Source organism: Martes martes (genome assembly GCF_963455335.1).
Source record: "Martes martes genome assembly, chromosome: 17".
Taxonomy (NCBI): domain Eukaryota; kingdom Metazoa; phylum Chordata; class Mammalia; order Carnivora; family Mustelidae; genus Martes; species Martes martes.
Genome location: NC_137905.1, coordinates 30,291,372 through 30,316,114, shown reverse-complemented (window position 1 = coordinate 30,316,114; position 24,743 = coordinate 30,291,372). Strand labels below are relative to the sequence as shown.

General features: G+C 48.8%; 1 protein-coding gene across 1 annotated transcript in view; it reads left to right on the top strand.

Annotated features, from left to right (window-relative positions):
• The first annotated feature begins 4,983 nt into the window (after positions 1–4,983).
• Positions 4,984–24,743, top strand: part of CHD9 (chromodomain helicase DNA binding protein 9) — a 218,987-nt gene continuing 199,227 nt past the window's right edge. Inside the window, exon 1 of the mRNA XM_080827902.1 lies at positions 4,984–5,079. The gene's annotated coding sequence lies outside the window, so the exon portion shown is untranslated. The remainder of the gene's footprint in view (positions 5,080–24,743) is intronic.

The following is a 24,743-nucleotide window of genomic DNA, read 5'->3' as shown; positions in this document are numbered from 1 at the left end:
GATCTCTTCCTGGCTTTCAGAGGACCCCCCTCCCCCTTGCTGCATCATCTGTGCTCACAAAGAGAGAATGTCCTAGTGTCCCTTTCTCTTCTTATAAGGACACATTCATTAAGATTTGGGCCCCATACTTACGACCTCATTTCACCTTTATTACTTCCATAAAAGCACTATCTCCAAAGCAGTCACATTGGGGATTGGGGCATCAATATATGAATTGAGAGATGGGGGACACACAGTCTATAACAGTGTCCAAGGGAAAGGAGGACAGTGTTCACGCGAAAACCTACACACATGGATATTGAGAGCAGTTCTGTTAATAAGCACAAACTGGAAACAACCCAAATATGAATGCATAAATAAATTCAAAAATTCGTACAATGGGATACTACTCAGTCATAAACAGGAATGAACTATTTCTGCACATAATAGTTTAAATGAATTTCAAAGACATTATGTGGAGGGAAAGAAGCCAGTGACAAAAGGTCACCTACTAGGGCGCCTGGGTGACTCATCGGATTAAGACTCTGCCTTTGACTCAGGTCATGGTCTCAGAGTCCTGGGATTGAGCTGGAGTCAGGCTCTCTGCTCAGAGGGGAGCCTGCTTTCCCCACCCCGCCTCTGCCTGCCTCTCTGCCTACTTGTGACCTCTCTCCTTCTTCGTCAAATAAAAAAATAAAAAATCTTAAAAAAAAAAAAAGTTCACTTACTGTTTGATTCCCTTTATATGATATTCTCAAAAAGACAAAAATGTAGGGTTGGAAAACAGCAGTGGTATCACTACAAAGTGATAGTTTGGGGGAGTTTTGAGGGTGGTAGAATGGTTCTGCATTCTCTCTCTCTTTTCTGCATGAATGGAGCCCATCGTGGGGCTCGAAATCACCACCTGAATTCAAGACCAAGATCTTGTGACCGAGATCAAGACCTGAGCTGAGATCAAGAGTCGGACACCCAGCCGGGTGAGCCACTCAGGGCCCTGGAACTGTTCGGTATTCTAATTGTGGTGGGAGTTACCCAAATCTGTACATGTGTTAAACTTCATACACCAACCTTTTAAGAAGTCAAATTGACTGTATACTAAGGAAGATTAAAAAAAATTTTTTTTAAGACCATTCAAACAAAAAAATAAATAAAAGCTGTTTGCCAGGAACCTAGGGGCTTTTTTGCCATCTGGCCCTAGTTCCCAAGATCATTTAAATCCTTTTTCTGCTGCTTCTCACTCACTCACTGCCTCCCTCCCTCCCTCAAGCAAACAAACAAATACACCTGTCCCTAATTGAGCTCAACAGCTGTTTACCGAGCTATATGCTACAAAGTTCCATTTGGGGTGTTGTGTAGTTTCTAGAACCTTAGTGAGTGGCACTTAAGGAGGTCTGGACATGAGGCAGAGAGGGCTGAATGCAGAGTGTCACCTTACAGCTATGACTATAGGTCAGGAGAGCGGCCAGCCAAAGGCACGCTACAGAAAGGGAGCTGGGGACATAATGCCTCAACCCATTCTCCTCCCTCCCTCTCTCAGGGCTCTCATTGGCCAAACGCAATTTGAAGCCAGTGGGCATAGAAGCATTTGGTCCTGCCCATCTAGGTCAGCTTCCCAGAACTAAGAGCAGGATGGAGAACGACAGAAAGTGGATTTGGAAAGGCAAACACGCACTCTAGCATGACCCACATGGCCGTTGCTCTCTAGGCGCCCTGAATCTGTTAGGGGAGACAATTTCTTCGCAGGGAATTAAACGATGAGGTAAGCACTTTAATACAGGGAAAAGTTTACACTGGAAAGAGAGAACAGGGAAGGGCTTCCTTGAGCTAGACCTAGAAGGATGAACAGAATATTGGCTGGCAGAGGAGGGAAAGGACGTCACGGCCAAGATGAAGAAACGCAAATCCCTCCCGATAAGTTCAGTAATTCACATTCAGTTATGGAAAGGCAGCCAATGGTCATGGTTAGAAGCACCAGTTTCCGCATGAAAGGAACCTAGGATTGAATACTAACTCTACGGTATATGCTGTGTGGCCTTCAGCTAGTTCCTTACCATCTCTGACTCGTAGTTTCCTGGACTTGGGGAAATCAATGAGATGGCATGTATATTTTCTGCCATTGTACCTCATAACATCCGGCAGGGTTTGCAGGTACAATTCATAACCACAAAGTGACCAGACTTACTTCTGCTGATCACAGACCCACTCCCAAAGTCAAATTGCCATTCAATCCACGGGGCCAGCCTGCCAAGACCAAGTGGCCTTGGTCTCTTTAGCATTCCTACCTCCTTCCTTCTCTACCCTTCCTTTGCCAGAGTCTTGATGCCACCCTGCCCCTGGCCCCGCTCCCCACAATGTGTGGGTCCTTGCTTTTTGGATTCTCACTCTCTTTAATGGAACATCACTCTGGAAGGCACATATGCCCATTCCTAATAAAAATAGCTTGTAGCTTATAACATAACTATGACATTATTTAAAAAAAAAAAAAACAAAAAAACGCAAAATTCTCTCTTTGAAGGAAAGCATGGACAGAACAAGAGAACAAGAGGTTAAAAATGAGACTCCTTTGTCCCTCCTGTCCTATATCTAAAACAGTGTCCAAGTAGGCGCTTAATAAACAGTAGCAAAGTACTCCCAAGGTAAATATTGTGCAGTGGGGCAAGCCAAACCGAGATCCCAGCCACACCATGGGCTCTCTTCCACCAAGGGCAAATTACAACATGAGTCTCAGTTTCTTCATCTGTAAAATGGGAAACCTAATAGTGCCTACTTCACAGGATTATATGAGGTATCAAATCAATAAATCAATAAGTTTCAAATCTTGTGAGGATTATGTGAGGTTTCAAATCAATAATCAGTCTGAAATTCTTAATGCCTAAGCCGTCACCAGTAATAATAATACTTCTGATTACTGTCTAACACTGTGCTGTCCCTCGAGGAGACCCCTGATGGAGAACCCACGGAGAAAATGGACCTGTTGATAACTGCAGTTTCTGAAACACTGTGATTACTGAAATTAAAAAAAAAAAAAAAAAAAAAAAAAAAAACCAGTAGGAGGACTCAGAGGGAAAGTCCTTAGGAAAACCTTTAACCTCATCAGGTGATACCTGACGTCAGAATCCCAGAGGTGGTGATCTAGGACTTTGCCCAGGCATGCTCTGGGGCATAGTGGGGTGAGGGGGAGGGAGCTCTTGCAAGGACTGGGGCAAGAACAATCTGGAAATGACTCAGAGACACTTTAAAGTGAAAGAGTGGGAAATGTCTCTGTCAGCGCTTCTCTGACCCATTCACCTTCCCCAGAGCACCAGCCTGTCATGTGTAAGCTGCAGCCCGGCCTTATCAGTCACACACGTGTGTGCATGCACGTGCACACACACACACACACACACACACGCACACACTAACCCTGCCCCTTGCCCTTCCAGGCAGTACCCACCGGCGATACCCCCTCCTCTCTTCCTCTGCCCTTGAAGGTCACTTGGACCACATTCTACCAGTACAGAGAGGTCAAAAATGAAGTAGGCCCTTACACAGGTCCAGGGAGGGAGGGTTGGCACAGACCTTTCTTTCACAAAGTATCTCTAATCTTTCCATTGGTGATGCTATCCCCAAATGTCACGGTGCAGAGAAATAGCCAGGATAAGAAGGCATTTCCCATACAACCTTGTAACACTTGTATCCGTAACACTTGTATCCATCACCAGGCAGCTCTGCCGTGGGTGCCCCAGACACGGATTTTTTGGTATGGTAGATCTTGTACTTATCCTGTGAGGAGCTCCACTGCATATTTGCGTGGGCTGAAAGTGTTCATTTGTGACATTCAATGTGAATTCAATGAGGACAGAGATTTTGGCGTGTTTTGCCCTTTGTTGTATCCCTCCATTGTAGAAAACTGTTTGACTCCTAGTAGGTGCTCAGTTAACATTTGCTGAGGGAAGAAAGAAATGAAATGTAAACACTTTAAGTAGTCCATCATTTTTGTAACCCTGTTTTGGCATGTTTTCATTAAAATAATAATAGTAACAATAATAAATACGGGAAGCCTCAGGAAAAGGAGATGGCTTAGGGTCCTCACCGCTCTCAAAAAGCCTGATAGTGGGACTGCCCTGGACATTGCTTAATTATCAGCTAACACGTTCTTAGCCTAGGGCAGTCCCACTCTCCCACTCCCCACCGCCCCACGCCACCCCCCCAACCCCCAGCCAGGGACTAGGTTCTTAGCCTAGGGCAGTCCCACTCTCCCACTCCCCACCGCCCCACGCCACCCCCCCAACCCCCAGCCTGGCATTTAGTGTCAGGAAGTCATGGGAGGTTAGAAATCCTGCGAAAGCCCCAGGAAAGCCCCAACCAAAAAAAAGAAAAAGAAAGAAAATGCCATCGGCAGCTGGCCGAGAAAGATGACCTGGTTTGCCAGCTCCTAAGGGACCTGATTGTGTCTCCCAGCTCCGCATAGGGTCTGACACGAACTAGGGGAGTCTAATAAACTTCAGCCAGAGAGACTGGAGGGAACAAGGTAGGAAGGAGGGCAAAGAGGTGGGCGGGCGGGGTGGCAAGAAGAAGAAAAGATTGGTGGGAGGGAAAAAGGCTTCCCAGGGCTCGAGAGAAACCCAGTCCCTTGCATCTTCGGATGCTTCCACATTATTTCAGAAAGAGGCTGCTCCAAACTGGGATAATCTGAAAGCTGCCGGCTGAAAAGAAAGATCCCCCTGAGTGCAGTCAGGAAAATCCCAGGATGGCTCCCAGGCCAGGAGCCAGGGCCTGGCTGGCCGCCGGTGCTCCCCCGAGGAAGTTGAGCAAGTTCGGGTCCCAGCGCCCTCTGGGGAGGGAAGGTGGTCGGGGGCGGCGGGGATCCGCGCGCGCGGGGCTCGCAGGCGAGCCGGACCGCCGCCCACGTGGGCAGGCCGGCTGCATTTCCGCCCGGGCCGCGCTCGTTCCCACCTCCCCGGGCCGCAGCCCCCGCGCCGCCTCCGCGCGCCCGCTAGGTGGCGCCTGCGCTCTAGTGGGCGCCGCTCGGGCGCGGGCGAAAGCCACGGCGGAGCCGGGCGGCGGAGCGAACCCGAGCCCCAGGATTCCGGGGACTGGAGGGCAGCGGCGGCAGCCAAGGTAGGATTCCTGAGCCTCGGGCGTTTCCCTCGAGCCTCTGCGGTCGGGGTGGGCAGCGCGGCGGTGGCCGCCGAGCCCCGCGCGCGGTCCGCGCCCGGAACCGGAGAAGTCGGAGCGGCCACACGTGTCGTTGCCTAAGGGGACCCGGAGCCCCGCGGTCTCCAAGCTGGGCCTAGGGGCAGAGCGGAACAGCAGGTCGCCGGCACGCAGACGTCCTCCGCTTAGCCTCTGCCTCCGGAAAGCCTGCCCGAATTCCCTGAACGGCAACTCCGAAAAGGAGAAAAAGAGTTCCTGAGGCCCAGAGCGACTCCAGCTTTGCAGCCCAGTGCGGATGAGAGCCAGACACCCTTCTCAAACTTGGCGGCACGTTGGGATCCCTTGGGGAGCGTTAAAAAATGCGGGTGCCTCCAGTTCCACCACCACCAGCGCCCCCCTCCCCTCCCCCAGACTCAAATGTAAGTGGTCTGGGTTGGGGCCTGGGCATTTGGATATTTAAAAGCTTCCCAGGAGATTGCAATTAGCCATTAAGTTTGAGGACCCTTGATGTAAGGTTGGAGAAAACCCGAGGACGTTTGTTGCAGAGCCCGAATGCTGATTCTTCTTCTTCTCATACCCCCCCACCCCGCCCCCCGCCTCTCCTCCTCCCCCTTCCTGCTTTTGAAGCAGGAAATACCTCTGCCTTTGAGCTGTCAAAGCCAAGATAACAAACCAACAGGGCTGGTTCTGAAAGGGTTAAACTCAGAAGTGGGCCAGGAACAGAAATACACTGATACGGAATGTGAGAGAAGACTCTTCAGCTGACGACCCCCCCCCCATTTTGGTAAATGCAGCTGAGGAGTCAGAGTAAGCCCCCCCCGCCCCCCCCGTAGGTAATAAAAATGATAATGTATTTGCATAACAGGCAAAGTGGTTACCAGCATGGGCTGGGCGTCCCCAGAGGTAGCTCAAGAATTCATGGAACCATGCCTGGCCTCAGTTTCCCCATCTGCAAAATGGGTGAGATGGTATAAACCTCTTAAAGTTATTGTGGGGATTATTAACAATGAAAGGTCACGTTTCCTGAGGGTATACCTGTGCCAGGTGCTGCGATAAGTGCTTTCCGTGCATTTTCAATTTTGACTTCTCATCGTGGCCCACGGGATAGTCCTGTAATTACCCCCATATGGGTAGAAGAAGCTGGGTCTCAGGAACGTCAAGGAACATGCTCGGGGTTATATAATTAGGCAGATTCTGGGCAGTCTGACTCTAGGGCCCACGTGCAGTAGTAATCTACTGTTTCCCTCATTGAGAGAATGTAGAGAAAACACTTAGCACAGGGCAGCTCGTGGTGCATTTTGCATTAACGACGACTGTCAATGCCTTTGTCAAAACCAAGCACTTTCACTAAATTGACTCATTTGTTCACGATCTATTTGTTATTAAGAGCCTACTATGTGCCAGGCAGCTTCCCAGATGCTAGACCTAAAATGGTGAGTAAGAGGTAAACGGGCTCTCAGCGAATTCACACTCCCATGAATGAGGGAACTGAGAAAAAGTACAGTAGATCCTCACCTTTTGCAGATTATGTAGTCGTGAATTCTCCTGCTTGCTAGAATGTGCGTGTAACCCTCAAATTGATATCCACAGCGCTTCCGTGGTCATGCGTGGACATGAGCAGAGTGGCCAGAAATTGGAGCTGAGGGTAACACAAGGCAAAGCTCTGCCTTCGGGTGTTAGCTCTCATACTGTAAGCAAGTGTCCCTTTTGAGGTCTATTTTGTGCCGTGTTTTCTGCATTTTTGTGCGCTTTTTTCTGTTGGTGATTTCTTTGTTTGAAATTGCCCCCAAGCATCGCGTTCAAGTGCTGACTAGTGCTCCTAAGCGTAAGAAGGTTGTGTTATACCTTACTGAGAAAACATGTATCTGATAAGCTGTGTTCAGGCATGAGTCATCATGATTTTGGCTGTGAGTTCAATATGATTAAATCAACAGTGTATATTACATTAGGTGTCTTTAAACAGAAACACACATAACACAAGGTTAGGTATTGATCTGTTGATGAAAATATGACCAGAGGCTCCCAGAAACCTAACTTTAGGTTTTTCCCTGGGAGCAATGGTTCCGTATTTGCTAATTCTATATCCATGGCAACTTTATAGAACATAGCTGCTATGAAGAGTGAGATACGACTGCAGTTAGACTTTACCACACGTGCAATGAAAGAATCAAGGTGCAGAGGCGTACAGAAAGGGCCTGCCTTAGATTGGGCGTCAGAAAGGTTGGAAGCAGCCAGGGATGGAGTGGGTGGATGAGGAAAAAGTGTTTCAGGCAGCAAAAGTAGCATGTGCAAAGGCCCAGAGGTCACCAACGTCTTGGCAAGGTCGGGAAACTCAAGGAGAGCCAGTGTGCAGGGAGTGTAGTGGGCAAAGAGAACAGAATTGCAGCAATAATAGTAATATGCTGGAGATAGAGGCTGGGGCTAGGTGGCACTGTGTGTTTTGTGGGCAGCTCTCATTTCATCCGATTAACACAGTAGTCCTGGCAGCCTGGGCTGGATGGTTTCCCCCTCTCACAGATGAAATTGATGCCCTATGTGGTTAAATACCTTATCCAAAGTTACACAGCTGGTAAGCAGCAATCTGACCTCTAGTATCTCCCTCTTAATGTAATGCTGAACAGACATTTGAGTATTGATCCGAGATCTTAGAACATAGTCCTGGGCTAGAGATTTGGTTTGGCCTGGGGAGGAGTCATAATAAGTGCTGCAGAAGCCATCAAGCATGGATAAAACTACTTGGGACAGTGCACGGAGTGTGGTGAAGAAAAGTAATCATGCCCTTTAAAAATAAAAATAGTCCTGATATAAAACCATTAATGCCTCAATGACAGAGTCCCAGTTGCCTGCAGGGGAAGAATGAGTAGTGAGGGTGTGCACAAAGATGTGGAAAAAGGAAGTGTGAAGGTCTGACCTGGAATACCTTCTACCCCCAGAATACTAGGTCTGGCATGGGTCTCCCCATCCATGGGGCAGCCAGTCTCAGTCTGCCTCTTGTCCCTGAAGGACAACGATCTTAAGCAGGGCTCAGCAAACCTTTTCCTGTAAAGGGCCAGATAGGAGATATTTTGAGCTTTGTGGACCATATGGTTTCAGTTGGTATCTTCTCACCTCTGTGGCTGTAGAAGAACAGCAGCCTTAGAAGGCATGGAAATGAGTGTGTTCCAATAAAACTTTATTTAAACCTTTATTTATGGACACTGAAATTTGGATTTCATATGAATTTAATGGGTCACAATATGTTATTCTTCTTTTGATTTTTTTAAAACCATTTAAAAATGTGGGGCACCTGGTTAGGGGTCTGCTTTACAACTCAGATCAAGATCCCGGGGTCATGGGATCAAGCCACGCATAGGGCTCCTTGCTCAGTGGGGAGTCTGCTTCTCCTTCTCCCTCTGCCCCTCCCCCTGCTTGTACACTCTCTCTCTTTCTCAAATAAATAAATACAATCTTTTTAAAAAAAATTTAAAATTATAAAAACGATTCTTAGCTCATAGTTGCACAAAAACAGGCTGTGGGTGGGTGGGCTGTGGTCCATGGGCTATAGTTTGCTGACTCTTTATCTAGAATCATGAGACCTGAGGGCCATAAGAATACTAAATGTCCATCTAGCAAAATCTTTACCTGACCCATGAATCCCCATCCACTGTTCTCGGCTGTTTCTTGAGTTCCCCCAATAAAATGGAAGTCACTCACTGGGTAACTCATTCCATTGCTAGAAGTTTGAATTATACCTAGTTGGGGCTTCCCCAAACCCAGATCATGAGACAAGAATTTGGGTGTCAGGGGGCACCTGGGTGGCTCAGTGAGTTAGGCCTCTGCCTTCGGCTCAGGTCATGATCTCAGGGTCCTGAGACAGAGCCCTGCATCGGGTTCTCTGCTCAGCAGGGAGCCTGCTTCCCCCTTTCTCTAGGCCTACTTGTGATCTCTCTCTCTGTCAAATAAATAAATTTAAAAAGTCTAAAAAAAAAAAGAATTTGGGTGTCAGGACTTCACTGGGGAAGTGATCCCAGAGAGCCCCGTGAGAGTGATGTGGCCCCTGGGAAAGGAGGAAAACCAATGAAGGATGTGTTGGTAAGTGAGTTAGCACCAGTGCAATGGCTCAGTCTCGCCGGGAAACCCTTGGAGATTGTGTGTCCCCTGAAGAGGCTAGGGAGCTGGGGTATTTCCCTGCCTCCTCAAGGCCTCCCCACTTCTGCACTCTGCGGTCCACAACACCCCCCACCCTGCCACCCACCTCCCTCTCCGCCAGAAAATGCCTTCAGAGGGCAAGGGTGCAACTGGAAACTGTCTGCAGGTGGCCTCCGGGGGGCGCTGATGAGCACAGGTGCCCTACAAAGTGTTTTCTGATTTGGGGTTTTTAAGCGTGCACCGCATACTCCTGGGGACCTCTTGAGATGATCTGGCGTGGCATGGAGTCACGGAGCTAAAGGACATGAAGTCTCAGACTAGGAAAGGTATTTGCTTTGTAAACTGCCTCTCTGATCGTGCCCTGCTGCTGTCTCTCCCCAGCCCAGGAGCCCCAGCCACACTGGCCTGGTACTTCCTGGAACTTGCCAGACTCTCTTCTGACTACCGTCAGCAAAAGAGGTCTAGTGAAGGACTAGACGGGCTTGTCTCTCTTTCTTATGGAAAAGACAGAAGTCCTCAAATTCTGGACACTTGAACAGACAAGAGCGGTCAGCTAAAATTTAAGAACACTGTTTTGTTTATTCATACAGTTTCCACCTTTACAGGGCAAGTGTTTCTGGCTCCACATTCACAGTAGTAATATAACGTGTTTTCTTTAAAATACATACACAAGGGTACCCAGGTGGCTCAGTCGGTTAAGCATCTGCCTTCGGCCCAGGTCATGTTCTGGGGGTCCTGGGATCAAGCACCACATCCTTGGGGCTCCCTGCTCAGCGGAGAGTCTGCTTCTCTCTCTCCCTCTACCCCTCCCCCTCTCATGCTGTCTTTCTCAAATACATAAAGAAAAAATTTTAAAAATGACAAAATACATTTGCATAATGCATCTACTTGAAGAAAAATATGATAAAAATGATAGTGGTCGTTTACTGAGCACTTACTAGGCACTTGACATTATTCGAAGCCCCCGGACATGCATAATTTAATTACGCCTCACCACAGTTGCATGGGTTCCGTCCTGCTTGATGTAGGTACTATTATTAGCTGAGAAAACAGGCATAGGGAAGTTAAGTAACTTGCCCAAAGTTACAGAGCCAGTAAGTGACAGAACTGGAGAGTAAACCCAGATTGTCCTGATCCACTTTTTTTTTTTTTTTAAGATTTTACTTATTTATTTGAGAGGGCACGAGCATGCTCAAGCACGAGCTGGGGGGAGGGACAGAAGGAGAGTGAGAAGCAGGCTCCCCGCTGAGCAGGGAGCCCCAAGGATGCAGGGCTCCATCCCAGGATCCCGACCTGAGCCATAAAGCAAATGCTTAACCAACCGACCGAGCCTCCCAGGCCACCCACAGGATGACACTGCTTTTCACAAATGTGACAAAAGAAAAAAAAAAAGTGGAATTATTATTTTGGCTTACTGATGGGAGAGGAAGCCTCCCGTAAGAGGTTCCTCCTTCTCACCCAGCTGAAATCTGTCTCCCTGAGTCGACCGCCCCTTGATTGTCATACTTTCTTCTGGAGCTTCAGAGAACAAATCTGTCCCCTTTTCATCCCTACAGGCCTTCAGCTGTCTGATGACAGGGAACCTGCTGGCCCTCCCAGATCTTCCCTGTTCTAGATTAAATATTGCCAGTTCCTTCTGCTTATACCCTCGTGCGTTCTCGGCGTTTTCCCCCAAGCAAAGGGCCCCTTTCTTCCTTCTTCTTGTGTGTCCCAGAACTTCCAAAGTTGTTTTTGTTGTTCTACCTTTTTTTTTAAGGGCCCCTACAGTTCATTCTGGTCTTAGAGTGGATGGCTGTGGTTGGGGTGATGGATGAGGCAGAGATAAGCTGGATAGTGTTGTCCAGAAGGAGACTGTCACTCAGAGAAAGCCCCCCAGGGCCAGAATCATGGGGTGGGGGGGCAGGAGTGGGAGGCTGGTCAGGCTCATTCTTTGCAGGCCAGAGATGGAGCTAATCAGGCCAAAAGGGACACACTAACCAAATTCACAGGAGCCTGGTAGGGAAGCCAGACCACAAATATATTAAATCACAATGGGACAAGCACTGCGAGGCAGCCTGAAAACTTTATGTCAGCCTGTCAGCACATTCTTTCATCGGTAGGGAAGCCGGCATAGGAAGCCAAATTCTAGTGAGAAGGTTGGTATTCACAGGCCCAAGACGAGGTAAGCAAGAGGAATGAGTTTAATAGCCAGGGTAGTCCAAGGTGCTTGTACCGTCTGAAGGATAGAAAGGTCCATGGTGGCAGCCGTGCTGACCTTAGTCCCCTCATCCCTGTGCTCATGGTGGACGTGACTGAAATCAGTGACCAAATCTTTACCTTCCTACTGCCCCCCAGACCAACCTTAAGATCCTTATCAGGAAGGCGCCTGGGTGGCTCAGCCGGTTAAGTGTCTGCCTTCGTCTGGGGTCATGATCCCAGGGTCCTGGGATCGAGTCCTGCATTGGGCTCCTTCCTCGGCGGAGAGCCTGCTTCTCCCTCTACCCTTCCCCCGTGCCCATAATCTCTCTCCCTCTCACCGTCTTTCTCAAATAAATAAAATATTTTTTACAACGATCCTTATCAAGAGGGGATTCCAGGAGGCTCTGGCCCTCTGAGCTGTCTGTAATGCTCAAGAGTTTCAAGAAATCCTGCTGCTCTGGACAATGGGAGAGAAGATAGACTCTCAAAGACTTCTCTTTTGTGTCATTTTATTTATTTATTTATTTATTTGACAGAGATCACAAGTAGAGAGGCAGGCAGAGAGAGAGAGGGGGAAGGAGGCTCCCTGCTGAACAGAGCGCCCGTTGTGGGGCTCGATCCCAGGACCCCGAGATCATGACCTGAGCTAAAGGCAGAGGCTTTAACCCACTGAGCCACCCAGGTGCCCCTTTTGTGTCATTTTTGCTGAGCTCCTCACGCTTGACCATCTCTGTCTACCTAATATCCCTTCGGCTTATGTTAATACAATTCGCCTTTTTTTTTTCTTCTCATTGTCAAGTCTTGATTTGATTTCCAGGCCTTGCTCTTCTGCTTTGTCCAGAGGCGCATCCTGTCCTGTCTTAAGAACTTCCGCAGATCAGTAATTACAGATACTGTGTGTGGATTCCACTGATAGACGCTCCCCACATTTGGCGGTGACTTGCTGTGTACCTTCCAGTAATAACCTCTTGCAGCGGAGAAGTGGCTATCTGGGATGCTGAGCTCTGTTCTAGAATTGGCAGGATCACAGTGTTACACTGTTGGTACTGTTATCACTTGCCCATGCCTGAGGCTGGATGGGTCTTGGAAAGGCAGCTATGGCACCAAACCCAAGAGATCATTGAGTTTGCTGTTACGAGCTTTGGTTATGCTCCTCTGAGTGTTGGGAGACTTATTTTTGCCGGCTTTTAGAAATGTACATTTTGGGACACCTGGTGTGGCTCAGTCTGTTAGGCATTTGCCTTTAGCTCGGGTCATGGTCCCGGGGTCCTGGGATCGAGCCCCACATGGGGCTTCCTGCTCGGCAAGGAGCCTGCTTCTCCCTCTCCCTCTGTTTGTGCTCTCTCACTCGCACACTCTCTCTCTTTGACAAATAAATAAAATCTTAAAAAAAAATACATTTTGTCCAGGGCCTCTCCTCCCTCCCATCTGAAGAACCTTGACTTCCCTAAAAGGGAGACAAAATGCATACTGGGGCCACTGCAGGAGGCCTTCTTGAGATCCTCCAGAGGAAAAGTGGGCCCTGCCCTCAGGGGCAGCCGCGCTGCCTGGTCTGAGAGCGGAGATCCAGTTCTCGTACTAGGAAGGCTGCCAGTCTGATGAGAGAAGAGCCATCCCTAGCCTCAGGGAGTCCGATGGAGGAGAGGCGTACAGTGTCCTTGGTGTGAACGATTTCCCCACCCCTGAAGATATCACTGTATCTGCAATTTCTCTTGGGTTGGTCAACAGGCAGGGAAGGGGGCCCGCTTCATTCACAGCTCTGATAGACTTGTGCAGAGCCACAACAGAGGGCCATGGCTTCTGAGGGTCGGCCTGGGGATTGGATTTTATTTTATTTTATTTTATTTTTTTGAGAGAGAGACAAATAGCGAGAGAAAGCACAGGAGCAAGGAGGAGAGGAAGAAGAAGGCTCCCCGCTGAGCAGGGAGACTCGATCCCAGGACCTTAAGGCAGATGCTTAACCAACTAAGCCACCCAGGCACGCCCATTTCTTAATAGACCTTTTTAGACCAGTTTAGACTGACAGAAAAATCGAGATGATATCCCAGAGAGTTCTCATATACCCCACGCCCAGTTCCCCCATTACTGAGATGAACACATGTGCTATGGTACATTTGTTACAGTCAACAAACCAATATTAATACATTCTTAGTAACCAAAGTCCACAGTTTATTCAGATTTTCTCAGTGTTTACCTCCTGTCCTTTCTCCGTGCCAAGACCTCTGCCAGCATCTGGTACCCTGTTTCCTTGTCACATCGTCCTAGGTATTTGCCGGCTGTGACGGTGGAGCGGATTTTCCTTGTTTCTCACGACCTTCCCAGTTTTGAGGAGGACTGGGCAGGTATGCCCCTTTGGTGGAAGCTGTCTGATGGGACTGGAGTTAATGGGGTTTGGAGAAGAAAGCCACAAGAGGTAAAGTGCCATTTTCGTCCCATGACGGCAGGCACCCCCGATGTCACCACAACCTACCGCTGTTGATCCTAAGCTTGATCATCCAGCTGAGGTAGTGTGTGTCAGGGGTCTTCACTGTCGCGTTCTGTTCCCCCGTTCCATCCTGTTCCATACTGTTCTCTTGGAAGGCCGTCCTTACACACAGCGCACGCTTGAGGGACTGAGGAATTCTGTTCTCCCTTCTTTGGGCACTGTATCTACAGCCCTTTTTAGGAACTTTTCTGCATGGGTAATTTGACTCTTTTCTCCCATTTATTCATTTCTCTTTTTTGTGTTTTTTGTTTGTTTTGTTTTGTTTTGTTTTTTAAATAATAGCAGGGACCCATGGGTTTTACTTTGTACTCCGGGTTATAATCCAATACTGCCTTAGCTTGTTGCTCAGATCATTCTATCTCTGGCCCCTGGGAATGGAATTCGTGAGTTTGGGTTTTTTTTAAGATTTTATTTATTTATTGAGGGGGGAGCACGCAAGTGGGAAAAGCAGACTCCCTGCTGAGCAGGGAAGCCCATGCCCACCACCACCCCTGCACCCCCCCCCCCACCAGGGGATCTTAACCTGAGCCTAAGGCAGAGGGACGCTTAGCCAACTGAGCCACCCAGGCACTCTTGCAATTTGTGTTTTGTAACCAGCTCCTGTGGCATTTCTTGTACGTATGAGAGTTCAAGTCCCACGTAGGTCTGGGTTCCTGGCCCCAGCTCTTCCGCCAACTGGCCCTGGGCATGCTTTTGGCTCCTGCGGCATTTCTTGTACGTATGAGAGTTCAAGTCCCACATAGGTCTGGGTTCCTGGCCCCAGCTCTCCCGCCAACTGGCCCTGGGCATGCTTTTGGCTCCTGCGGCATTTCTTGTACGTATGAGAGTTCAAGTCCCACGTAGGTCTGGGTTCCTGGCCCCAGCTCTCCCACTCACTGGCCCTGGGCGTGCTCTTGGCAAGGCCCTGAGCCAGTGGGGCCTCTGCACTCTCAGCAGAGACTGGAGCTAATGCTGTTACCTAGCATGTGAAGTTATTGAGTAAGCGGCGCCTAGTAAGTCCTCTGTGCGTAGGCATTGTTGTTATTGTTAGCTTGGCATTCACATTCCTTCTGGATCTGCCCCCGGAGGTTACACAGCGAGGCCAAATATGCCTTCCCAATGCTCACCTTCCAACACCACGGCCCTGTGTGACCTAGATTCCAGTACCTTGTCCCCATCTCCCCCTGTTACCTCCTCTTTCTGGTGAACCGGCATTGTCTCCCACCTTCTGTCTCTCAGTCACACCACACACCAGCCAGCCAGACGACCCATCTGAAGTGCCCTCTGCCAGTTCACACAGACACACATCCTCATTCCTTTCAAGCCCCCTAAAGCACCACTTCCTCTGTGACACCACCCGACAGCCAGGCACAAAGTCTCCTCTCTTCCTGTCAGCTGCCGGAGGGCCCCCTGTACCCAGTCTTGCCTCATAGCCCTTATCCCTTTAGACCGTGCTTGGGAGCAAGGGGACTGTCCTCCCTGAGCAGTCCTCATCTCCGTCCCTCTTTCTATCCTGCCTGCCCACAAGGGGCTCCCCACACCAGCTTGTGGTCTTACTTGCACCTCTGTAAGTTCCGACAAGACAAAGGGCGTAGGGGGAAGGACATACCCTGGGTGCTGACTGGGCTTAACTGGACAGACAGCCTGTGAGGGCAGAACTTCTCAGAGGTCGAGAGGCTGACCTGGGGTTGTGTGTGTGTGTGTGTGTGTGTGTGTGTGTGTACACTCACCATATCACGGCAGGGAAGGGGATTAATATATATATTAATTATGTGAAAATATACATGACATAAACTTGGCCATTTTAACCATTTTAAAATGTATAGTTCAGTGACATCGAGTACCTTTACGTGGTCGTATAACCAACCATCGCCGCCGTCCATCTCTAGAGCTTTTTCATCTTCCGAAACTCATGAAACAATGAGTTTAATTGTTGGCTTAGTTTTCATTTCCTCCCCGATCCCTCCTTCCGCCAGCCTCGGACGCCCTTCTTTCTCCTTTCCATCTCTACGATTTTGATGGCGCCCTACGTACCCTGTACCCACGGTATTGTGCGATATTTTTTCTTCTGTGACAGGCTTCCTTCGCTTGGTACGATGTCTCTAAGGTTCATCCGTGTTTGTGGCAGGTGTCAGAATGTCCTCCTTTTTAAAGACAGAATAGTATCCTATTGTATGCTTATATGGCATCTGGTTTATACATTTGTCTGTCCGTGGACCCTTGGGTTGCTCCCACATTTTGGCCATGGTGAATAATACTGTGATGAGCGTACAAATATTCCTGCCTTCAGTTCTTTTGGGAATATATCTAGAGCGAAATTGCTGGATCATAAGGTAATTATTTTATTTTGGGGGAAATTGCCATAGCATTTCCACAGTGTTTGTACCATTTTACATTTCCACCAGCAATGCACAAAGGTTTCTATTTCTCCACATCCTTGTTAAATTTGTTACTTTCTGGTTTTGTTTTGTTTTGTTGATAATAGATATTCTAATAGGATCTCATTGTGGTTTTCATTTCCGTTTTCCTGATGACTAGTGATCATGAGCATATTTTCATGTGCTTATTGGCCATTTGTGTATCTTCTTTCTTTTTAAGATTTTTTTTTAAAGATTTTATTTATTTATTTGACAGACAGAGATCACAAGTAGGCAAAGAAGCAGGCAGAGGGAGAGGAGGAAGCAGGCAGAGGGAGAGGAGGAAGCAGGCTCCCTGCCAAGCAGAGAGCCCAACGCGGGGCTTGATCCCAGGACCCCGGGATCACAACCGGAGCCAAAGGCAGAGGCTTGAACCCACTGAGCCACCCAGGCGTCCCTAAGATTTTTTTTAAAAAAGGTTTTATCTATTTATTTGACAGAGAGCAGGAGAGACAACAAACAGAGGGAGCAGCAGAGGGAGAGGGAGAAGCAGGCTCCCCACTGAGCTGGGAGCCCCATATGGGGCTCAATCCCAGGACCCCGGGATCATGACCTGAGCTGAAGGCAGATGCTTAACTGACTGAGCCATCCAGGCACCCTTTTTTAAAAAGATTTTATTTATTTATTTGACAGAGAGAGAGCACTCACAAATAGGCAGAGTGGCAGGCAGAGGGAGAGGAAAAAGCAGGCTCTCGGCTGAGCAGAGAGCTGGACATGGGACTTAATCACAGGACCCTGGGATCATGACCTGAGCCAAAGGCAGACACTTAACCAACTGAGCCACCCAGGTGCTTCCATTTGTATAACTTCTTTGGAGAAATGTCTGTTAAGTTCTTTGCTCATTTTTAAATCAGGTTGAGTTTTGTGTTTTTGTTTTTGTTTTTTTGCTTTTGCCATTGAGTTGTAGAAGTTCTCTTTTTTATTCTGGTATTTATCCCTTATCAGATATATGATTTGTAAGTATTTTCTCCCATCCCATCATTTCACTTCGTTGATAGTGTCCTTTGATACACAGAAGTTTTTAATTTTGATGAAGTTCAGTTTGTCTATTTTTTCTTTTGTTGTCTGTACTTTTGGTGTCATCTCCAAGAAATCATCAAATCCAGTATCATGAGGCTTTTGTTCTATGTTTTCTCATAGGGGTTTATAGTTTTAGATTTTATGTTTAAGTCTTTCATCCATCTTAGGTAATTTTTGTATATGATGTAAAGTAGGTATCCAGTTCTCCCAACACCATTTGTTGGAAAGACTAGCCTTTCCTCATTGAATATTTTTGGCCTCCTATTGAAAATAATTCAGCCATACATGTGAGGGTTGATTTCCAGGCTCTCTGTTCTATTATGTCGGTCTAAATGTCCACTTGTATAACAGTAGCACAACGTTCTGATTACTTTATTTTGTTGTAAGCTTTGAAATCAGAAAGTTTGTGTCCTCCTGCTTTGCTCTTCTTTTTCAAGATTGTTTTTGGCTATTTGAAGTTTCTTGAGATTCCGTATGAATTTCCATATGGATTTTTCTATTTCTGAAAAAAGCATCCTTGGCATTTTGGTAGAAATTGCATTGAATCTATAGATCGCTTTGTGTAGTATTGACATCTTAATGTTAAGCTTCCCTCTCTATGAACATGGGATGTCTTTCCATTTATTTGTATCTTCTTTCATTTCTTTCAGCAACATTTTACAATTTTCTGTGTACAAGTCTTTTGCCTCCTTGGTTATATCTATTCCCAAGTATTCTTCTTTGATGAGTCTTTCCACTTTTTGAGGATCTTGATATATTGAAAAACGAAGAAATACAAAACAAGGTACCAAACTGGTGGTCACCTTAAACTGTATGGTCCTCTCAGTGTTTCTCAGGGGCAACATACGTAGACAGTGATAGAATTATATAGTGTCAAGGGCCTAATTTCGAGTCCCTTCATCAGTGTGAGGTCCCCCATCCACTCACCCCCACCATGATGGGAGGAAACTGGGAAGGTCCTCTTACTGGGCTAAGAGTGGGAATAGCATAATATTCCCCCAGGTGGGCCCTACTGAGGGATCCTGCAAAGGCCTGAAGTCACCATAAGCCAAATCAAAGCATCTGTCCAGCATGTGATGCTGAGAACATTGAGACCCCTTCGAAGCTTCCCCGAGGTCATGCGGACTTTCTACCTGGAACAGAAACAGAACAGTCCCCCAGAAATGCAGATGAAACAGAACAGCCAGCTTGCCCACCCCCACAGCCTTAACCAACCCCATGGGGATTTTGTTGGCCCACATCAGTTTCAGTTTGAGGAGTTGTGTGAGGACAAAAGGTGAGGGAGCACAGAGTTAGAGGGCCAGTCCCTGCTCAGGCATTTCTTCACCCCCTGGAAGTCTTTGAAATAGCAGGCCTCTTCTCTTTTGTCATTCAGCTGTTTTCCGGCTTTCTTGACCTCAGAGTCTCCTGGTGAAACTCTGTTCTTTCTCAGGCAGTGATTTATTTTGCTTCTTGGCCTGTGGGGATGCACATGCAACACACACACAGACACACACACACACACACACACACACACACACACACACAATCTCTGTCACTCTGCATGTCTGCAGAACTCCTAGGCTTCAGGATCTGGAGACATGGTCCCTGTCTCCTCTCTCTCCTCTCGTCCTCCTCCCTACTGAAGCCTGTTGTTGTCTTATCCCCAGCCGGAAGCCCCTCTGTCACAGGGCCAGTCTCCTGGCCACTTGTTCTACTCCAGCTGCTGCTCCTGCAGACTCCAGCCAACTCCTATTTCCATAGCAACTGAAACTCATTTTTCCATCCCTGCAGTTCCACTTTGGAAAGGAAACCCATAATAGTCTTTTAAAAGAAAAAAAAAATTGAGCTACATCTGGCATCGTCAACTTGGACTATTCAGAATTCCTCGCCCCCCCCCCCACAACTCCCTGGTCCCCTAAAGACCCTCCCTTACTTCCCGCCATCAGCCTCCACCCCTCTGACTCCCCGGGGCTCCTGACTGAAAAGCAAGTCCAAGGAGAAGTCTGTGTGGGCCCTTTCTCTCTGGAAATTAATGCAAGATGACTTTGTGCCTTGGCAACCCAAGAAGGGGAGGTTAGAGGCTGTATTCTACTGCGTCAGGTGATTCTGACCCATTTCACCAGGGATGCCTGTTTGTCTGCCCTCCCTGGGCTGGAAGGGCTCCAAGACTGCCTGAACATGTCATGTCGTCTGTAAAGATGAGGTTCCTACTCACCGACTCTCAGGCAGTTGTCTCCAGGTTGTTTGAGCAAGATTTGATGCTCATACTCCCAGAATATAGGCGAGGTTCAGTGGGGTGGAGTCTGGAGCCCGTGACCAAGAAAGAATTCTTGAAACATCTTTGGTGCAAACTGGTGGCTTATTAAAGCACAGGGACAGGACCCATGGGCAGAAAGAGCTGCTCCCCTGGGGTTGTGAGGGGTGACGGGTTATATACTATGGGGTTAGGGGAGATAAGGAAAAAGGGAGTTGTCAAGGTTGTTTTTCCCTCTGGCGAGGTATTAATATAAGAGGGGAGATTCCTGGAAGAATGTCATACACGTTCCACCCAGGAGTTGGCAGGGGGGGGTTGTCCGCTTGTGCTTTGTCCTCAGCTAGCCTTCTGTTCCCTCATCAACTTGGCTGGCATGACACATACAGGAGCCTAGGAGTATGATGTAAAGGGGTCTCTCCCCTCTCCTACCCCCGGAAAGACTTCCCTTATTGACTGGCTCCGTTTCTGATGCCTAAAATTCCACCACTGGCCGCACGCGCCATTGGGCTCACCCTCTGTTTCCTATTAAAAATGCCAAGTGCATGTCAAGTTGTGGTCAGTTTGGATACTCCCACGCCTAGTGCTGTACCTCGCCCGTAGTAAGTGCTCAGTAAATGTTCCTTGGATTGAATTCATGTTTTAGCATAGAGTGCTTCAACAGACAACTTTTCTAATCTGACATCCGGCCCCAAGCGCTTCTGGGCACATTTCGGCAAGAAGGGAATTATTTATTTTTTTAATTGACCACTTTTCCCGCACCCTCCCCTCCCCTCCCCCACCGTTGGTATGGATTGGATAACTGAGAGTCACAGACAAAGTGCAGTTATCAGTTTCCAGAAGAGCGGTTTGTTCTGACGGCTGCTCAGGAAACAGTGTGTGCCGGGAAAATGAGGAGTGTCGTTAAACACCTCCAAGGGGGAGACGCTGTTTGTCTAAATACGGGTCTTTATCTCTAAAACATGCCCCCCCCTCCTGCTGCCGCTGCCCATGTGTGCTGGGCTTTTCGAGTCGCTGGCGATGTGTTTTGGAACACAGCGTGGGGGAAGAGCCCCCATGGGCCGTTCAGCTCTGGCTATGAAAAATACAAGCTGCGTTTGACGGAATGACAAAAAGAAATCTGTGGAACCAGGAAGCGTAGTAAATACCGTGACTCTCTGCAAATGTGCACAGCCCAAACAGATTTTTCCAGTCTGGAAAAATGAAGAGATTTGTCTGTGTGAAACCAGCCAGCTCTCGGCCCCTCCTCCCTTTCCCCTGCTCCACCCCCACCTCCTGGCAAGGCCTCCCACCCTGCCCCAGACATTCAGTCATCCGCTTTCATCCTTTGTGACTTGCTTTGCCCCAGGAAATAACACTGCCCAGGCTCTGGGGAGATACCCCAGCCTCTCCCAAGCATCTCTGAGAGACGTCTGTCTGTCTGGGTGTATTTCTGACCTTGGCCGGATGCGGCTCAAGGCTGAACCATCCAGGAGGCAGTGGGTCTGGTGTCTCCTCTTGCTGGGCTTTATCCTACCTGTCCCAGGTCCCCCACCCCCACCCCCCTGTCCTTTTGAAAGAACCTTTTTTTTTTTTAAGATTTTATTTATTTGACAGAGAGAGAGATCACAAGCAGGCAGAGAGGCAGGCAGAGAGAGGAGGGGGAACCAGGATCCCCGCTGAGCAGAGAGCCCAATGCCACTCGATCCCAGGACCCTGGGATCATGACCTGAGCTGAAGGCAGAGGCTTAACCCACTGAGCCACCCAGGCACCCCGAATCTTTATCCTGTCCCTTCTTCCTTGAGCCAGTGTTTAGAGAGAACACTTGCGAAAGGTGAGGGTTTAAAAGCCCTCTCTTGAGGCTAGTCAGAGGGTGGAGGTAGAATGGGAAAATTTTTAGTGACTCAAAGACAACCAGAACCAGGACAACCATTGGTGGGGATGGCTTCTCTATGGGAGGGACTTGCAGAGAAAATCTGAGCTGCACCTAGCCTAGAAGATAGACTTGCATAGCAACTATGCTGTGTTCTTTGATGGTGTGTTTGCAGGTGGGGGGTAGGGGCAGGAAGGAGGGTGCTGACAAAGACTATGGGGCTGTAAACACCCACCCTCCAGAGTGCTGCCCTGAGCCCACATATCCAACCTGCAGTTCAGTCTGTTGAAAAGGGCACTGGGATGGGAATCAGAGCAATGGGCTTGAACCCTGGCTTCTCTCATTAGGGAGTAGCTGTTAGTCACCTCTCCATCCGCAGCACCTAGGACAAGCCTGCCACCAGCAGGTGCTCTGTTGCCGTTTGTGGAGTCAGTGAGTGAATGAATGAGCCAGTAACCTTGGATACTTTTCCATTGTGAGCCTCAGTTTCCTTCTCTCTGAAAAATAACATGAAAAATCTGACACTTACTCTGCCTAGCCTGCCAGGTGAGAGTGAGAGAGTGTGTGTGTGTGTGTGAAGGAGAGAGCGAGAGAGCAGACGTATGTACATTTTTTATCCTCGGTAAATTGGAATTTCGAAGTCAGTTTGGTCTCAGGTTCTGTGGGTCACCTTTAGTGTTTATGTCCTTCATCAGGAGGAAGGGCTATACTCCAGAGTGTCCCCCGAACACTTCTCCATCCTATCATCTGAGTACCTTAAGGACAGGGATGTATTTTGGGTGCTTCTAACAAAGCAGTTTAAATCTGACAACAATGCCTTTTAACGTCCTCAGCCTCGACAGGGCCACCGCCACATCAGTCCCGTACTTGGTCCCAGAACTCCTGTGAAACCCTCCCTAGGAATGGCCTGAGCTCAAACAGCAGATTTTCATGAAGAACTGGCCAGGGGGTAGGGGGTGCTGGGAATCTGCCCCCAGATCTTCGCCCATGCTGGCTCCTCTGCCTGCAACACCTGCATTCCCTTTCCCTGGTCCAACACCAGCTCGACTTCCAGATCTCCACTTAGACCTCATTTCTTCCAGAATACACTCCCCCATTCCTCCCCTCTGTCCTTCAAGCTGAGCCTCCTCCGACTTGCCCTCTCCGGGTTCACCTCCTCTGTCCAGCTGCTCGCCCACTGAGGTATAGTCACCCATTCCCCTGTCTGCCTCCCTCTTAAATGGTGGGAGCCCTGAGGACAAGGAGTGGGTCTTTCTTGTTCACTGTTGTAAGCTCACTGCCGGACCCCAAGATGGTGCCCTGTGGATGTATACTGATGAAACGAATAGCCACAGTGGGTTGGGGGAGAGGGGAGACCGAGACCAGAATCATGCAGGTTCTCCTAGAAGGGTACTCCCCGAAGCCTAGAAACACTTCTGCTACAAAATGGCTTGCATGCAAACTAAGCGTGTGAATCCGTCCACACCCGGAGATGCGTGCACACACTCTGTTGCCTGCAGTCACTTGCGCAGAGCACCTCCACCTTGCTCTGAAAGGTCTCTCTGCCGTCCCCTCCGACCCATCATCTTCACTCCCCATGCATAGGAAAATGCACAGATCAAAGACTCTAGGTGGGTAAGTGGCGGAGTAAAGGTAGCCAGGGAAAGAGATTTGATTATCATACCTTGGCCTATAATCTTTCCTCATCTCTCTCCTTCTCTCTGTCTCAGCATCATAGATTACATCTCACTGGAAGGCAAGTCTACTTATTTCTCTTATATACAATTCAAGAAGACACTAAACTTTAAAAAAAAAAAAAACTCAGCAAACAGTTTCCCCCGGCTCCTTGGAACCCTGCCAAATAAATGTATATTTAGGCAAATAGCTTTCAGCTCTGTGCCTTGGTTTCCCTCTTCTCTCTCCCATAGAGACGAGGAACAGAAGCTATCCTTCGAGCACAATATGTTTCCTGGGGGTGGGGTGGGGAGAGCTCCTTAAGTACCTAGAGTCACCAGTCACGATTTTGTCCCGTGCAAGCGAAAGGACGGTGTCGTTTGGTTCTTCAGTGGACAGGTGAATTTTAAGTTGTTTGGAAGTTGACTCAAATTTGATCAGATGTGGAAGCCATGGCCTGCCCTACCGAAAGACAGCGTTAGGAACTGGCCGTGGAGAGGAGAATTTCTGAAGCTGGTGGGAGGGTTGCTGGGAAGGACCCAGCTGGCCGCAGATGCAGCGTGATAAAATGACAGAAGTCTGAAAGTGTTTCGTGAGCCCCGGGAACAGCAAGCGGCTCTACCTCCTCAGCATGCTGGCCAAGGCCTTTGGCCATGTGGCTTCATCTGACCTCGTCTGGCCTCCTCCTAGCGTGGCCTGCCACGTGGCAGGTGTAGAGGACCTGCTTCCTAGGTCAGGGTGGCAAGCAGGGTATTAAGGTGAACTCAGACCCCTAGAGAGGTTTTATTTTATTGGCCAATACCATCAGCCTTTGCGATATCTGTCATTTAAACCCGTTCTCAAGTTGGGAGACTTCATGTCAAGTCCTGATCTCTGCTTCTTGGAAAAACAGATCTGGCAACACGGAGCTCACCTTCCTGAACAACTGGAACCAGGCGGAGGTGGGGAGCTGCAGCTCCTTCCAGAGGGGACTTGCTGGCTCCAGTCCCCGCTGCCACCAGCCATTGGTCCCCCCCCCCCGCCCGGCCACCGGGCCGAGCAGGGTCAGCTGCCTTTTATTGCCTCACCCCACGGGCCATCACTGTTACCTGCCGGGCAGCCGAAGGCACTGGACGGTCTGTGACCTCTGCCTGGGCGAGGACCTTCTGTCCCCTAGGCGCCTGCTGATGCACAGACCCAGCCATCCTCCCTGGCCCCGGGTTGGCGCCAATGTGTACAGTTTCAGTGCTGAGGGTTGAGCTTTTTCTGCCTTTAAGGGGTAAGGTGCCATTATTGTGAGAAAGTGCAATGCCACGGGCTACGGAGCAGGTCAGGACCGTTCCTCCCTTCCCAGATAACACACTCCCACTTCGGCAGCAACCTTCTGGGAATCATGCCCGCTCGTGACTTTTCCTTTTTTCTATTCTATTAGTGACTTTCAAAAAGGACATTTCAGCCAGCTAAAAGGAGCAGATGGCACTGTATCAGGCCTCCTGCAGGCTGACTTTGGGGTGGGGGTGGGGGAATGGGGGCTTTCCTGTGATTAGTTCTTGTACCTGGTAAGCTTTGATCTCTCAGGCTGGGGAGGTGGCTCCTCCTGAGGAAGGAATCAGGCCATGCTTAACCTTGATCACCGAAATCACTGTTCTCCTTGTCCTTCTTTTATAAACAAGGAAATTGGAACAGAGCTAAGAGAGGCTTTT